Source organism: Chenopodium quinoa, unplaced genomic scaffold (genome assembly GCF_001683475.1).
Source record: "Chenopodium quinoa cultivar QQ74 unplaced genomic scaffold, ASM168347v1, whole genome shotgun sequence".
NCBI classification, from domain to species: domain Eukaryota; kingdom Viridiplantae; phylum Streptophyta; class Magnoliopsida; order Caryophyllales; family Amaranthaceae; genus Chenopodium; species Chenopodium quinoa.
Window position 1 is genome coordinate 17,849 of NW_018742516.1, and position 18,541 is coordinate 36,389.

Genomic DNA, 18,541 nt, shown 5'->3' on the forward strand with positions numbered 1-18,541 from the left:
TCTATAGATAGAAAGCCTTATGATGGGAAACTATCACGTTAGGTTTGGAGAGAGATGAGACCGGTTACGATCAGAATTGGGTGTAAATAACTGAAGCGAATTGAAAAAGAAAATAGAAAATATGATTTCAATAGAAAAAATGGGTTGCCCGGGACTCGAACCCGGAACCAATCGGATGGAGTAGATTATTTCCTTGTTAAAAAAAGAAAAACACCTCCCCAAACCGTGCTTGCATTTTTCATTGCACACGGCTTAAGGCAATGTTTCAAATTGCCCAAAATGAAGTTCTGACAATTGATATTCTTTATTATCAGGCGCAGGCTACCGTTGCTATCCAGGCTCAGCTAGAGGCGGCCCAGAAGAGGAATAGCGAGCTGCAGGCGACCATCAACAACCTCAAGACCGAGCTGAGACCTCTTCGCCAAAAGATATCCTCATACGAAACCTTGGAGAAATCCTTGGCGAGCGTAAAGGAACGCCTGGTGACCCAGGAGAAGAGTCTTACTCAGGAGCTCTCGGAAAAGGCCGAGCAAGAAAAGAAAGAGCTGGTCCGGGAGATGATGGAAGACTCTGCTCAAATCCAGCGCATGACTTGGGGCCGCCTCTTCCCCAATGCCGACTTTACCTCCTGGGTAAAAACGTACCGCCAGTGTTCTGATAGATATAATCAAGAGATCCTGGCGGATGCTGAGGAAGAGGCGTTGGAGGAGAAGGAGCAGCCAGTAGTGGCGCTTGTGCCGCTTGGGGGTAATGCATCGAAGAAGGATGCAACTGAAGCCGAGTCCAGCAAAAAGAGTGCTGACCAGGCGGTAGCTGCTAATATTGAAGATCTGCCCCCTTCATAAGCTTTATGTCTTCTTTCCCCGGCCTGCGTGTCGTTTGTTTGTATTTACCCGGCCAGGGGGCCGGGGCTCTGAATATTTTTCCGGTCTTTAATGACCGGCTTCCTTTTAATGAATATTTTTGTTTTGCTTCAAATTTGTTTAAGTATTGAATATTCTTATATCCAATTGTACACTATACCGACTGTTTTACATGGCTGATATCCAATTGTACACTATACCGACTGTTTTACATGGCCGATAGTTGCAGACAGGTACGGATAGTTAGTCACGCCGCCTATGCCCCTGGACGACTGGTTGTCTGTTTCCAAGCTAGACGATTAGTCGGCCATTTATCCAATCGGTATTCGAACCATTTTAAAGACTGGATCCCCTTTAGGCAGGCGGTCCTGTCATTTGTAAAATTAACCAAGTAGGAAAGTGGTTTTCTATTTGTCATGTTTTTTAGGCTAGAGACTTTAAGCCGTCTAGGCCGACTGTTCCCCGCCATATTTAATCTAGTGTGAACAGGTGCTGTATGAACACCTTTTTAGTTTCATACTAAATTTTTAAGGAGTGACCAAGTAAACATGATTGTTACCTAGTCTCCAAGTAACTGAGTAGTAGAGGTATCAAGCGGTGGGTACCGGTTGTTCCCCTTTATTCGCCAATGTTTGTTGGCTTTTAACTCATAGGTTGTTAACCTAGCAGGAGTAGTGGTTGAGAGCCCCGGTTTGCTAAAAACAGGCGGACGACTCATACCTTTTAGGCTCCATACTAAGTTTGAGAGAGTGACTATGAGTTAACTTTGGTGTTACTTAGTCGCCGTCACTCCTGCTTGAGTAGTAAAGGTACCAGGCGGCGGAGGCTGGCTGAACCTTTTGATTCGCCAATGTTTTGTTGGCTATTAACTCAAGAGGTACCCCCTGCATTTATTCCAAGTAATACAGGCGGTCATCTGACTCAGATGTCAACTGCTACCACTGGTTTGGTTAGTGATAGAGTTATCCTTGTCTCAAAAACGGCTACGTGGTTGCCCTTGGGGACAGTCGTATAGGTTCCGTGTAATTAGTTTATAGAGCAATGTTCCACTTAAAAGGAAGCTGCTCTCTGCGACAAATTTTTTTCATCCGGAGGGATGCCGCCGAACGCCTGCTATGATGTTGGGACAGGTCGAATTAGTTTAAAGATTGGATCAGTTGGCTTGGCGCCTGGACTGATCATTCGGCTTGTGGAATTGGTTAGTTCTTGGTGAACGTAGGTGCTAAGTAAGAGGAGGGTAGCCGCCTGTTTAGGTACAGGGTCGGCCAGGCCCTGATCATTTTTAGCTAAGTATAAGGGGGGTGGCTGTGTGCTTTGGAACCAGTCGGCCCTCTTCTATGGAGAGTAGCCGACTATATATCCAGACGGCATGCCCCTATGGTGATAGAGTAAAATATTCAATGGAGAGTAGCCGACTGTAAAGGTACAAGCGGCATGCCCCTCTGAAGATAGAGTTAAATACTCAATGGAGAGTAGCCGACTGTAAAGGTACAGACGGCATGCCCCTCTGAAGATAGAGTAAAATACTCAATGGAGAGTAGCCGACTGTAAATGTATAGGTGGCCTGCCCCTCTTAAGTAAGAATAAAAATTAAACATGGAGAATAGCCGACTGTTTGTCAGTAGGCATGCCCCTCTTAAGTAAAAATGAAAACTGAGTATGGAGAGTAGCCGACTGTTTGTTAGTAGGCGTGCCCCTCTTAGTACAAAATTGAATATTAAGTATGCAAACTTTTATTAAGTAGCCCTTGACTATTTATATCATTCAAAAGAAATATTTCTTAAGATTATCTGCATTCCAAGTTCGAGGCAACGGTTGGCCGTCTGGTGTTTCCAGACGGTAGGTACCGTCCCTGACCTCTTCATAGATTCGGTAGGGTCCTTCCCAGTTGGGAGTTAGTTTGCCAGACTCATTAGCCTTTCCAACTGCTTCCATTTTTTTAAGTACAAAGTCCCCAACTTTGAGTGGACGTCGGTGTACTTTTTTGTTGTATGATCTAGTCATTCTCAGGCGGTAAATTTCAATGGCGTAAGACAGCATTGCCCCTCCTTTTAGGAAGTGAATCTAATGCCAGGCGCATGGCTTCCCAGTTTGCCTCTTCGTCATATAGCATTACTCGAAGAGTCGGCTCGTAGTGTTCTATTGGAAGAACAGCTTCCGCACCATAAGTTAGGAGGAATGGAGTTTCTCCAGTCGCCCCTTTTTCAGTCATCCTAATGGCCCAGAGAATATGTGGTAATTCATCCGCCCATAGGTCGCCTGCTCGTTCAATTCTTTTTCTTGAGACCGTTTGAGATGATTTTATTAAAGGCTTCTACCTGGTCGTTTGCTTGTGGACGACCGACAGATGCAAAGTAGTGTGCAATTCCTTGGTCACCCAACCAGCTTTTGAGAACAGGCGTCTCAAATTGGGGACCATTATAAAAAAACCATAGACATGGGAACCCCGAACCGAGTGATGACATTTTTCCAAATGAATGAAATTACATCCTTCGTCTTGATTCCCTTTACAGCCTCCGCCTCTACCCATTTAGTGAAGTAGTCGACGACAACAAGTATGTACCTCCTTCCGCCTGTAGCAGGCGTATATGGACCCAGAATATCCATGCCCCACTTAGCAAACGGTAGTGGGCTATGAATGGTAGTGAGGTCAGTAGCCGGACAGTGAATTAGTTTGCCAAACCATTGGCACTTGTCACATTTTTTCACCATCTTCATAGCATCTGCTTCTAAAGTAGGCCAAAAGTAGCCCTGCCGCCTTGCCCGTTGAGCAAGCGTCCTACCGCCTATATGGGAAGCACAGTAACCAGAGTGAAGATTGTCTAGTATCTCTCGTCCCTTTTCTAAAGTAGGCCAAAAGTAGGGTTGAAGGTACCCCCTTTTGTGAAGTTCTCCCTTTATTATTTCAAAAACTGGTTGCTCGTTTTTTCAGTGCTGCCGCCTGTTGATGATCATCCGGCAGGGTACCATTTGTCAGATATGCCCTGATTGGATCCATCTAGGTTGAGCTTATGTCTAAGATTCCAATAGGGTCTTCCTCAATTCTTCTCCTCTCCATTACTTCCCAAAAAACAGTTCGAGGAGTATCACAAGAGGCGGATGATGCTAATTTTGAAAAGTGCATCCGCCTGGTTGTTTTCTGATCTCGGCACTTGGGTCAGATGGAAATTCTCAAGGGAGCCGACTGCTTGTCGGACCGCCTGTAAATACTTGATCATGGCCGGATGGGTTTCTTTGTATTCGCCATTGTACTAACTCACTATCAATTGTGAATAGGAACAGGCGTCTATTTTTCTTGCCCCTGTCGCCTTGCACATGCGGATTCCGGCTAGTAAAGCTTCATATTCTGCCTCATTGTTTGAGTCCTGAAAACTGAAGCGTAGAGCATACTCGTACCTGTCGCCCTCCGGCGACTGACATATGACGCCTGCTCCACAACCATTTGAAGTAGAGCTTCCATCCACATATACCTTCCAGACTTGGTCTGGAACTTGAGAGTCAGGAGGACGAGTCATCTCAACAATAAAGTCAGCAAAGGCTTGCCCTTCACTGCTTTTCTAGGCTCGAAGGTAACTTCGAGGCTCTGTATTTCTATGACCCATTTGATCATTCGGCCTGACGACTCCATGATGGTCATTGGCCGCTTGATAGGTTGGTCAGTATACACGACGACTGCATGTGCCAAAAAGTAGGGCTTCAAGTTTTTAACAGCCATAAAGAGTGCAAGACCAAATTTCTCCACTAAGGGATACCTCAACTCGGCATTTTTCAGTACGTGACTGACAAAGTAGACCGGGAGCTGACAGCCGTCTCTTTCAGCAAGGAGAACAGCGCTTAACGCATGATCAGAGACGGCCAGGTACATGTAGAGTACTTCTTTGGGCAAAGGGCTGACCAGCCTCGGCAAGGAATGCAAGTGAACTTTCAATTTCTAGAAGGCGGCCTCAGCATCCGGCCCCCATTCAAACCTTGCCTTTTTCTGAACCTCTCGGATGGTACGAGGCGACTGCATGTCAATGACCGCCTGCACCTTCTCAGGGTTCGCCTCTATTCCTCTCTGATTGATAAGGAATCCGAGAAATTTCCCATACTCAACTCCAAAGACACATTTCTTGGGATTGAGCATGACATGGTGCCGCCTGAGTGTGGAGAAAGTTTCTCGGAGGTCCGACAGATGATCTTTCTGAATTTTAGTCTTGACAATCATATCATCAATGTATGCCTTGACGTTTCTCCCAATCTGATCAAAGAACACAGTGTTTATCATTCGCTGGAAGGTAGCCGGGGCATTCTTAAGACCAAAACGACATGACCGTGTAAGAGTATAACCCCTGATCCAGTGACGAAGGTCGTCTTCTCCTGATCTTTCTTCCATAAAGGAATTGATGGAAACCAGAGTAGGCGTCCATAAAGCTCATCAAAGCATGGCCGGCTGTTGAGTCGACCAGGTTATCAATTTTAGGCAGAGGGTAACTGTCTTTGGGGCACGCCTTGTTTAAGTCTGTGTAGTCTACACACATTCGCCAGGTGCCATTCGGCTTTTTAAACAAGCACCACATTTGCAACCCAGTCTGGGAAGTAACATTGCTGAATGAACCCTGCATCAAGTATTTTTTTAACTTCGGGCGGCTGCCGCCTGACTTCTTTCTTCGCCATGGTTTCCGCTTCTTCTGCCGTACCGACTTCTTTTTTCGGATCCACGGCCAGTTTATGTACCGCTAGATCAAGACTAATGCCTGGCATTTCATGGACTTCGAATGCAAAGATGTCCTTGTATTCTTTCAATAGTTTGTCAAAGTCGTCACCCAAGTCCCTTAGAGCAGGCGTCCCAACCTTGATTGTTCTGTGAGGACGCGAGTCATCTAAAATAAGGTCCGTATGCTCACCAGCTGGCTGAGGGCGGAATTCATCCGACCGCTCCCCTACCAATGATTGCTATTTTCTGTCTTTTCTTGCGGCCCCTGTTTGGAATGCCTTTCTCTTCTTGCCGCCTGCTTCTTGAACAGGCGCACTCTCCTTGACATTGTCAAGGTCTATTTTTCCACCGCTCGACATAGTGGCCATAACAGTGGGCTTGACATCCGAGATATAGCACTCGCGGGGCCATCCTCTGATCTCCCCTTAGGGACCCGACTGTTCCATTATCCTCTCAAACTTGAGCAACATAAGAGATGGGATTATAACAGCCTTGGAATTATTCAGGGTTGGTCGTCCCAAAATCATGTTGTAGGCCGAGAGTTCTTCTACTACCAGGAACCGGACTACCATGTGTCGTCCTTCCCCTTTTTTCGCCCACGCGGATGGGTAAATCCACTCGTCCCACTGGGTGGACGACTCCTCCTCCAAACCCTACTAAAGGGTGGGATGCCGGATGTATGCAATCAGTCTGATATTTTAGTTCTGACAGACATTTGCTACTGATGAGATATGAGGAGCTTCCGGTATCTATGAGGATTCGACCAACTCTCTGGTTGGCCACTTTACATTCAATAACGATAGGGTCGTCATGCGGCCCTCTTACCCCTCCTAGATCTTCTTCAGTGATGACAATCTCAGGAAATGAATATTTGGAAGGTCGTTCTTGGTGAACGGAATTTACATCTAACCGCCTGATATTGTCTTTGTTGCCCTAATAGTGGGGCCGCCTCCTGAAAAGCCGCCTGCAATGGTGTAGACGACTGCATCATCTGTATCCGAGCTATCGGCCTGTTGATTCTTTTTGGCCGACTGCTTTTTTGAGGAAGTGTTCCCGTAGATTTCGTGACATAAGTGTCAAGATCACCTTGCTCAGCCAGGCGGTCCAGATACCGCATGAGACTGATGCATTCATTGGTGTGATGACCAACATTTCATGATAAGCACATAACTTTTCTTGGTTCCGGTTGTTTGCAGAACCCTTCATGGGGACCGGCTTCTCAATTGAGATCTGTCCCTTGATTTCCTTTAGGATAAAACTGGCTATCCTTGTTAAACGCATACCTTGGGGAGTATGGTTTGAATTCTTTTTTCTTTTTCTGGCCCGGCTGTTTAGAGGAATCAGCCGCCCAGACCTCTTTTCTCTTCTCGTCTTTATTGGACGACTGCTTCAGTCGTCCTTCTCTTTTGTCGGACCTTTTTCCCGTCCGATTGTTTCCCGTACTACAAAGATCAGTCGCCTGTATATAGGCTTCCGCTTCAATCAAGGCCTCTTGAAGAGTCGCCACCCTCTTTCAGACCAAATCAAATTTGAAGGACGACCCGTCTTTGAGACCTCTGAAAAAGTCAGTATAGGCTACTTCATCCGGTAACCCTTGAATCTGTATTCTCATCAGGTTAAACCGCCTGATGTAAGAACGAAGCCCCTCCTTCTCGCTCTGCTGAATTGTTCCTAAATCAAGGGTCGTCTTCTTCGCAGGGATGTTCATGGCGAAGTTAGAGGTGAATAAATAAGCAAGCGTCTTGAAGTTATTTACACAACCAGTCGGCAGGTTGCCGAACCATTGTTGTGCGATTCCTTTGAGAGTCGCTGGGAAAACACTTGCACCAAGTGGGATCATCCAACCCTTGAAGGCACATCAGGTTGGTAAATGCCATCAGATGGTCTTCTGGGTTAGTAGTGCCGTCATAGGCGCCTACTAATACATTTTTCACTTCTGCCAGCTGAGCGGCTTCAGTAATTTCCTTGGAGAAGGCCGACGGCTGTTCACCAAGTCTAAGAAACCGTAGCTGCCAGTCCTTAGGTTGGACATTTTTTGCTGCATGTCCACCAAACGGAGGTGGCTGTAAAAAAATAATGTTGTTGCGGTACAAACGGTAAGTTTGGTACCGCTGGTCGCTATGAAAGCCGGACTAACGGGAGGTGCCGCCTGACTGACTCTCATGATACGACTGAGTATGCCTCATCGAGGTATTTCGCAGACTGTCTTGGAAGTTTTGAAGTAGAGGCCGACTCTGATAATCGGTCACTCTTCTTCTGCTCTAGCAGTAGCCGAGCGTCTGTGTATGTTTTCCTCGACCCGTCCGCCTGAATATGACGAACAGGTTTCCTATTTCCTGGAGTAGGAAAACGGTATTTTGTGAAATCAAGGGCAGGTGGCTCCCACTTCCTAGATTTAGGATGAGGGGTCGCCTCTCGCCCTTGAAATGGTTTCCTCTTCCGTGAAGTGGAGGGTTTCTTAGCCGACTGCTCCTTGTCCAGAGCAGGCGGCTTCTTGTTGATCAACTCTTGAATTTCTCCCTTGAAGTCCCTCATGAAGGTCATGAGTTCGTTCCTTGTGATGGGAGCAGACCATCAGTCGGCTGCTGCCGAACAGGCGGTGCGCCTGCTGGCTCGCTTCCAGTTTGAAGATGTTCCCGTTCCCTCCTTTCGGTATGACGGGTACGTCGGGCCCTTGGGGTCCCGTGTGAAGCTGTGTAAGCTTCAACTTCAAATTAATTCTCAGTATCGTGGTCCGACTGAACTAGAGGATCGTCCAGGGGACGTCTCTCTTCAGGAGTCGGTACAGACGTGGATACCATCTCAGAAGTACTCTCCCCACAGACGGCGCCAAATGTTTCGGGGTTTTCTGATGTCCTGCGGGAGAGTTACAATTCCGAGACTGGAACCGGACGCCTGTACCTGCAAAACAAACGGATGCTCCGGATGATTGGAGATCCGCCTCCGACGGTCAAGTTAGTACTTGATTAAGGAGTAATTAATGCGGAAATTAAAGTGATTGGGTCTCTCTAGGTGAGAGTGTTTAATATGTGTAATCTGCGTTTTTAGCGTGTTCTCTCTCCCTTAATGAGGATTAAGGGAGGTATTTATAACCTCGGGAAACGTGTCAATCTAGGTTTAGGTTAACCTTGGGCTGATTGGGCTTCCCTCGGAAGTTGAGCCTAGGTGACCGGTTATCCCAGGTGTCATGGGAAGGACATGTGTCGTGTCGTAATTGGTCCATGGTGGACGGATCATTGCTTGACACGTGGCAGGCTCCTATTGGCCCATGTGACGGACACATGGCGGAACCTGATTGGTCCACTTGTCAGATGGTGACTGGTGGGGAAAAATCCCCTAATCAAATAGCATACCTTTGAAAGAGTTATGTTTTGATATGCTCTGTCTAAATCATCTTTAATCTTGCTGTTTCAGATCTATATTCCTAATTTTGTTGAGAATCACTGCATTTTGTTTGTTGTTTGATCATACAAAAGAGTTGGTATATTATCTTGACAACATTATCTAGCATGATTCTAGTCTTGAATATTTTAAAGATTTGTCTTCACAAATGATATGTTTCTGTTGATTTATTATTTCATTTTAACCTTTTTTTTGTATTTAATGTATTCTAAACTTTTATATTTTATGTCAAATTGGGTTCTTTTCTTGGCAAAAAAATCATCCAAAGAGTTCTCAGCTCCCTTCTTATGAGTTTCAAATTGTTGAGTTGGAATGTAGAAAGATAAAGTTGACAACTTGGACTGTGGGGTGTTTGTCATGCATCACATGCTCCAATTTTTTGGCGAACCATTCAAATTAAATGAACTCAAAACAGTAATTATTCATCTACTTTGTCTGTAGTTTTTCCCTTTCTAATGTTTTTATTAATTACATATTGATAACTTTTTTCTGTTGTGAGGTTGTTGGAAGAAAATTTCTGTGAGGACAGATATGTACCACACTTGTACTGTGTGATTTGAATGAATCTAGGAATGATGTGTTGTCAAAATTAGCCAAGTTCAACGAGAAGAAGAAAGATGCTGCTTACGTACGTCCAGGAAATTGAATTAAGAAGAAAGGATGCTATTGCTGAGAAGAAGAAGAAAGAAAATGATGAAAGAAGAAAAGCAGCAGAAGCAACAGCAAAGGCAGAGGCAAAAGCAGAAAAGCCCAAAGAAAAAGGGCAAAAAAGCAGACAAAAAAGTACATTTCTTTTAAAGAGTGAAATGGTTGTTGGTTATTAGGTCTAGGAGTATTTTTTGAACAATGAAAAAACTTAATGTATGTGCATATACATCGAGTTCAATGATGTAAATAAACTTATTGTATAGTTTTTGGTTGGTTTTTTGGAATACTGATGTATGTGCATACATTAAGTAATTTGAAATGTTCTTTTGTATGTTTTTTATGGGGTCACTTTTGTGCATAAAATGGTGATCTTTGTAGCATAAAAAGGGTTACTTTTGTGGGTAGAAAGAATAAGTTTGTACACGAACCGGGATACTTTTGTTAGTAGATAGGGTAATTTTTATGCATGAAAAAGGTAACTTTTATTGATAGAAAGGGTAACTTTTATACATGAAAAGAATACATTTAGTGGGTAGAAAGGGTAACTTTATGTATGAAAAGGGTAACTTTTATGGATAGAAAGGGTAACTTGATGTATGAAAAGGGTAACTTTTATGCATGAAAAGGTTAACTTTTGTCCATAAAAAGGGTAACTTTTATGGATAATAAGGGTAACATAAGTTCATGTTTCCACAAATTAAACGTGTGCTAATAATAGTATCAATCAAATTTTAATCAAACTAGTCATAGGGTAAAAAAATAATATAACAATACAAAGTATATTAATTTTGAAAAAAAAAAAGTTCTAAAAAAGTTCCTAAAAGAGTCATAAGTTAGATGTCTTAGATCCAAATTCTGAATGTGGAGGTGGTAGTGTTGGTTTTCTTTTTCTCTTGCTTTTTTCAAGACCTCCTTTTGCTCTCTTGCTTCTTTCTTTTGTTACAGCCCTTTTAGGATCAAGTATTGTTGGTACACTTTTGCTTGTACTCGATGCTGAAGAAACATCATTATTGCTTTGAGTATTGTATGGCACATCAGGAATGTTAGAAGCAGCTTTTGCACTTTCTCTCTGAGCATCATTAGCAAGTAAGTCTTCCACCATTTTAAGGCTGTTTCTGAAGCTTTCTTCCATAAATGCTCTTGTTTCTTCATTTTCTTGACTTTTTAAGATTAAATTGTAGTATTTCCTTATCATTGTTTGCCTCCATGGAATATATTGCTGTGTAGGATCCTGATTCTTCAACCTATCTCATGCCTCTGTTTTTGCAAACTTAGTCCATCTTTTTGACACATACTTGTCTGATATTCTTGTTACTAGATGCAAATGTAGAATTCTGATGCAATGGTATATCCTTTATATATCCTTTATTCCATTAAAAAATTAATCTTATCAATGTTAAAAGGATCCTTTAGAAGGTCCAGATCTAGCTCGAGATTATAGCACCTAATTAAGTAACATAATAAAATCATACAAAAACTCATACATAAAGATATTCTAACTAAATACAGAAATTATAATCAAAATACAAACCCAAGTAGTAAGAACCTCTTGAACTGGTTTTATCATGGTATTTCGGGTTCACAAAATCAGTCACATAAAAATTCTTGACGGCAGGGCAGCTGCAGCAGCAACCTTGGCAGGACAGCAGAAGCTGCAACATTGCCAAGTTAGCTTCACTAGTCCCTCATTCCAAGTAGAATTCCATTATACAACCTACATTTGAAATTGAATGTAGAATTCCACTATGCAACCTACATAAGCAATCACAATCAAAACCCACAACCAAAACCCAGAAAACTCGATGCAAAAAAAAAAAAAAAAAAAAAAAAAAAAAAAAAGGTATCACATACAAGCAATACAGATCCAAAATCAGCAAAAAGATTGAGTGAAATTCAGCTAGACATTTTATCGAACAATTAGAAGATATGCCCAAAAAAAACAGGGAAATACAAATAGCAGCCTGTACGTAATTGAATACATGTGTAAAAATTTACCTACTGATTTAGAATATATTGATGCATGTGTAAAAAATTTGCAAATTAAACTAATTAAATGCATGAGCTGAACCTGTGAGCATAATCAAAATCGAAATTAACCGTCTGCAACACAACCAATCCAAACAAATAAATAAAATTGAAATTAACCTTTTTAAACTTTGCTCAATTTGATTTGGAAATTTCTAGCTACTTATGAAACCAATAGATCGAAAATAGAAGAAATGAGATTGAAAATGAATGTAAACATCCAAAAAATTGAAGCGCTTTCATCAAACGTAAAACGAAATAAATGAGGTGAAACTCTAAAATTGAATTATAAGTTAATTATTACACATCAAAAAATGATGCAGAAAAATTGTCTAGAGATTACTTACATGCTTCTCCTAGTGTTCATAAGTGACCTCTAGTTCTCCTGCTTTAGTGGCAGCCCAAATCTGCATATTGAAAAGTGTACAGAATTGCTTAGAATGTAACGGAAAAAAAAAAACTTAAAATGCTACAAGAACTGTCATATTTACATATTACTTTACTAAAACCTAAGAGCTAGAGTAAAGTATATCTACCTTAAATGTCTGGTTCAAAGAGCAGGAAAGCAGAAATTGCTCCCAACAAAGCACGGACATCACAACCTCAGAGTGCTTAGCAAGGGTGTGGAGGCATTGCATAGTCTCCAGGTCCCAAACCTTTACTGTGTTATCCATTGAACCAGAATAAAGTCTTTTAGCCCCATAAATTAATGAAACTACCGCCAAATTATTCTACTAGAATGACAACCATCAATAATCAAATCGGAGAGCAACATAAACACAAATAGCTAAATAAAATTCAAAAACCCTTTCATGTCACCATTAAATTCAATCAAACTTTCAATTGTTCATCATTAATAAAAAAAAAAGTAAATAAAAATCAAAACTCTAGATTCAAATCGACGAGCACATACCTCGTGAAGAGATCAACCACCATTGCAAAGATCAACCACCATACCAGCTTGATTATGTGAAGAAATAGACCCTCCATTACGATGGTGCGAGAACCGTCACCACCGATAACATTCACCACCGACAACGAAGAAAGACAGTGAAAGAAAGAAAGATCTGAACGGAGAGGAAAAAAAGTGAGAAGGAAAGAGAAGAATAAAATAGAGAGTGGCGCAGCGAGAGTGGTGTAGAGAAGAAAAAGAGAGGAAAGGGGGAGAAATAAGAGAATATCTGAACGGAGAGGAGAGAGAGAGCGAGGAGGAAAGAGAGAAATAAGAGGGGCGAGTTTTTTTTATTAAAGCCACCGGTTTTGAACCGTCGGGATTAATATTTTCCCCACCGATTCGGTGTGAACTGGTGGCAATTTCCTTCCTTCTAAATCCCGCCCATTTTTCCCCTTTTTTTCCTGCCGGAACAGGTGGCCAATCCTCGGTGCCAATTATCATTTTTCTACTAGTGTAACATAACCATCCAGATGCTTCAAAATTTTTGCATGTACACTGTACACTTTGGCTCTCATGTATATAGTTTACTTGATGTGTGCAGACCATGACTTGTCTTCTAGGGTTACTTGATAAAGTAAGCATTCTTCAGTTCTCCCTATCATTTGAATAGTTGTTGTCATAGAGTATCCAAACTCTTCTTCAAAATCTTTACTGAGTGACAAAGTGAAAACCTGTTCAACAAAATCATGTAGCGAGCTACATTTAAACTACTATATATTATGTATAATTTATGAAATTTTTAGTTAACTTTTTACCTGTGCAGCATGCTTTAGAATTCCGGACAGTGGCAATGAAGTAAATGTCATTAACTTGCTACAAGTAAACTCATCATATTTCTCTGTGCTTCTCCAACGATTGGTTATCTTCTTAAATATGGTATAAAATTCTGTCAATGTAGTTGCTTTACTTGCTTTGAATCCTGCAGCATGATTAGTTCTTTCACTCCTTTGTAACGACAAGATTCTTTTGAAAATAAATCTCTACTAAGGGCAGGACACCATTTCTCTTTCAACTCGTACACTCTTTTGTACCAAGAGTGTGTTGTCAAGTCATATTTTTGCATCATTGCCTGCCACCTTTCTTCAAATTCTTGTTCTGTCACACACAACTTTAAGCACTGGTTGAATGCATACTTGAATTCTTTGTCTTTTTTAAGATCCCCAAATATGGTTATTGCATTTTGTTCAAATGCCAAATACAAAGTCTATGCCTTGTATTAGGAAGCACCTACATTGAAAATAAAAGGGCCTCTTTATGCGGTTAAAAGGGTCACTTCATGCATTAAAAAGGGCCACTTTATGCTATTAAAAGGGTTACTTTATACATTATTGTCCGAGCTTAAAATTTGCAAGATGTCAATATAAATCTTTTACCTGCTTAGTTGCATTTGCCATTGCTTGGTCCTGGTCAGTGAATGTTGAAGTTGGTGTTCTATTCTCTATAGCTTTCAAGAAGGTTTCTAGTAGCCACACAAATTATTCTGTTTTTTCATCCCAAATAAAAGCACATGCAAACATACAATTATGCCAGTGATTATTTATGCCAACAAATGGAGCACATATAAGATTATATCTATTGGTTCTGTATGTTGTATCAAAGACAAGCACATCTCCATGTATCCTCAGCAGCTTTCTGTGCTCGATAAAATTTTCCAGTTTCGCGCAGCATTATTTCGATCCTAGTTGTGAAAGATATTTCTCAAATTTCCTACGTGTAAAAATCCTATGTTTTAACTCATTACGGAGGGTCTTTCCAATGAGATCTTTTTTATGCATATGACAATAATGTTAATTAACGCAATTGAAATACTTAGAACTTTTCGAATCTCATCCACTCATTCTAAATCATTGCCGAAATATATTTCAGGAATTAAAATAGAAATCCTCCCTAGTGGAGTCGCCAAAAACTGTAGGGAATATTTCAAGCATTATCCCTAGCTTGAACCCCACTGTGATCATACACTAAAGTACGGTGGCGTCCAAAGGGAAAGAATATAGAGCAAAAGAGTCGCCAACAAGTTTTAGGAACTTGTAAACCGTTCACGAGGTGAACGTTACACCCCTTAACGATCCATGAAATCGTCAACTCCAATAGGTCTGGAACCATGACTGGTAGTTCGAGGATGACGGTACAAATCCAACCTAAAAGAGATTGAACCTGCCCTAATAATTGGACTCTACTTTATTCTGATCATATTCATGTGCTCTTTCTGACTAACACGCAATCAATAGGATTAACCCTAAACCTGTTTATCTATGTTGGTTGAATATTAATGCACAAATAAATTTATTATTGGCAATCACTTGAATTATAATCAAATTAACCCTAAACAAGATTATTAATTATCTTATTAAGCGTGATTACAAGTATAAATTCCCTTAAAGCATGCATAAAAGCTGTGATCAAGCAATAACAATAAATAAGCATCAAGCAACATAATAATACGAATCATCATAATAATAATAACAATAACAATTATTATAACAATTATTAAATATTCATGATCATGTTAAAGCATAATAATAGCAAGATCCTAGGCATGATACTAACAAGATTAATAACCAACCCTAGCATGTCACTAATTGACATTATATTCTTTACCCTAACATGATACTAACAAAAATATTAGGAAAGAAAATAGGAAGCATCACAGAAATCATAATTGACATTATATTCTTTACCCTAAACATGATACTAGGAAGATCAAAACACCCTAACATAACAATAGGAATCATAATAACAAACCTAAGCATGATTTCTATATCATAATAACAATGTAAACAATTAAAGCACTTACTTGGATGCCTCGTACCTCTTTCTAATAACAAAATACACGCGTTAGTAACTTCAAGGAAAATATAATCAAAGAATTAAATTAAATAATAATTGAAAGAGAGATTTGGGACCAAACGCTCATAAATTAAAACCTTTCACGTCTAGGGCGAAGGCAACTTCGAATTATGCTAGGTGTACCTAGGTCTTGTGAATGCGGAATTTTGTGTAAAGGGTGGTTTAGAAAGGAGAGAAAGAAAGCTTCTAGCTTTGAGAGAGAAAAGAATTAGAGAACTAAGGAATTGATGATTGTAGATGATTCAAAACAGAGTTTTTAGGAGGCTATTTATAGAGAAAATCAGCCAAAAAGATAGAAAATCGAACCAGAGTTCTGACGTGAAAAAACGGAGTTAGAGCCAGACGCTGACATTAGCGCCAGACGCTAACGCTAGCGCCAGGCACTAATGCTGGCGTTAGGCGCTAATAAATTTTTTGACACGTTTTCTAAAATCAGATAGAATTTAACCGTACAGGAGGATAAAATTGTATTTTCCTCCAAAACACTCTTTTATTCTGATTAAAATTCCAGAAAGTTAACAAAAGTCAATTTATCAATGCTAATTGAATTAGGAATGAAAAGAACCTTCTAGAAGAATCTAGAAGACTAAAACCATTCCTAATTGCATTAGAAATGATAAATCCATATCAGGCCCTCCCCTAGATCATTGTGCCGCATATAAGGCTCAAACCGGGCCTAGTTTAGTAATTTGGCCATAACTACCTCAATATTCATCGGAATTGGGCTTATAATATATCGTTGGAAAGATCTTTTCAAGCCTTATCTAACTACACTATTAATGGACCCATATCATGGACCAAACAAACTGTATTGGCTGTTTTCTTAAAATAGGTATTCAAAAACAGAGAGAAAAGAAAAGAAATTAAAACTATCCGCAACCACTAGACTTTCCACACTTTCACTTCATTCGATTATGATTCGACGTGAAAGGTACTCATCACCGGGTTTGGTTTTGGGGAGACACAAATGGGTGTCTACAGGATCCTCTAATTGTTCTTGATTTAAAATGTTCACTAATGTTTGAGCATCTCCAGCCTCAATTTATTCCATTCTTAACCTTGAGCAGAAATTCAGGTGATCTATAACACTATGACCTACATTCTGTTCTTACTCCATCCTTTGTAGCCATGTAATTGTAAGTGTCCATTGTAGTTAGACCTGAAGAATTCATTGTTTTGATTTCTTTAGCTTTTTCTTCTGTAATTTTTCTGTCAGAACGATGTAAATAATGCCACTGTGACCTTGTTAGATCGTGGTTATGCTGAATAACATGAGCCACCACCTCAAACTGTCCTTCTTTATTCACTTTTGCTCTTATGCATGCCTTGCAATTCGATCTTATAATGGTTACTTGTCTTGGCTTCCTTTGTTTTTACATTTACATCCTCTTCATCAACCATTTCAACTAACTTTGTTTTCTTGTCACCTGAATTTCTCTTTCCTTCAACTGAACACACATAATTTTTCTCACTTACTATCTTGGTGTGTGTGATGTATCTAGTTGTATGCTTTCTTATTGAAAACCCTAGTATAGCAGCATGTTTTTCATATAATTCCAAAATTTCTTCAAATGTTTCTCTTACCACACCAACAAATGATCCTCTAAGATCTAAACTAGAAGCATCAATTGGATTTGCATCTGTGATTTAATACAGACATATGAGATAATGACCAGAGGCAGCATATCATTCAAATTGGAGGGGAGTAATACTATGTTTTATATGGGTCACTTTTATCCATAAAATGGGTAACATTTGTGCATACAAAGGGTTATGTTTTTGCATAAAAAGGGTAACATCTGTGCGTACATAGGGTCACTTTTATGCATGAAAAGGGTAACATTTTTGCATTCAAAGGGTTACTTTTTGCATTAAATGTGAATTTTCTCTAGACTAATTTACATTCATATCAATGTTGCATTCATATCAATGTAGCATTCATATAGTTCATATCAAAAATAACAATTCCAAAATTTCAAATGTAACATTGATATGAATGTAAAAAGGGTAACATCTATGCATACAAAAGGGTAACATTTGTGCGTAGATAGGGTCCCTTTTATGCATGAAAAGGGTAATATTTATGAATTCAAAGAGTTACTATTTGCATACAATTTGAATATTCTCTAGACTAATTTACATTCATATAAGTAACATTCATATCAATGTTGCATTCATATATAGTTCATATTAAAAATAACAATTCCAAAATTTCTTCAAAAGTTTATAGAAATTACCTCCAGTTGCATTTGATTTGGTTGTTTGTTCTGAATTTGAATCAATTGATTTACGAGGAGCCACCTGATTTTCTGCATTGTCAATTGCTTCTTTTGCATTGTCAATTAATTCTTCTGCTTCGTTAATTTGAATACCTCTAGTGCGTGGATTGTTATTATCGTCAAAAATTGGAACAAATTCATCTCCAAAACTCTTAGTTTCTTCTTCTTCTATAATTGATCGATTTAAATCGATTTCAAAATAAGAATTCGAGTTCTCAAGGTCACCTAACAATGGAGTTTCAATTTGCTTCTGTTTTTGTAACAATTCGTGGATGAGGTTACTGCAATTTGAGGTATCGAAGTTTGATAATGAATTCTCCATTGATGATCGAATATTCAAGGTACTCTCTCTGTATTTTCTCTCTCCGTTTTCTCACTTTCTCTCTCCTCCATTGTTGTTCTACGATTTGTGACTTTGAGGTCTCACATTTCGCGTGTTTTGTTATGAAAAAAAAAGTTGTAAATTAAGTCGCACATGCTCCGCCGCCAATTTACAATAATTTTATTGTAAACCGGGGGCATGCAAAAGGGATTGTAAAAACTATGAGGAACGAAAATAATATATGACTAACTTTGAACATCTTTCAATTTAAACAGAATTAGGACTTTCAAAAAGAGGAGTTTTATTTAATTTCAAACTCTTTAACCTTATCTTTTCGTAAAGGATAATTAAGATCTTGTAGAAACTTATAGAAGCTTCTAATTAATCCTAATTGGTTTAGGAATGGGATTAAAGCTTTTGGACCCTCCACATGATCATTGGGTCGTAGGTAAGGTGGGCTTAGGTTCGGTTTGGGCTCACTTTAGTATTTTGTCAATAACT

The 18,541-nt window shown here is 39.9% G+C and overlaps 1 long non-coding RNA gene across 1 annotated transcript; it reads right to left on the reverse strand.

Moving 5' to 3' along the window:
* Window positions 1-10,957: 10,957 nt before the first annotated feature.
* LOC110719882 lies at window positions 10,958-13,027 on the reverse strand. The gene is made up of 4 exons (XR_002511180.1): window positions 12,548-13,027; window positions 12,171-12,295; window positions 11,982-12,041; window positions 10,958-11,361 (listed from the first exon to the last, which is right to left on the reverse strand). It is a non-coding gene; the product is annotated as an uncharacterized LOC110719882 (long non-coding RNA).
* Window positions 13,028-18,541: the final 5,514 nt, after the last annotated feature.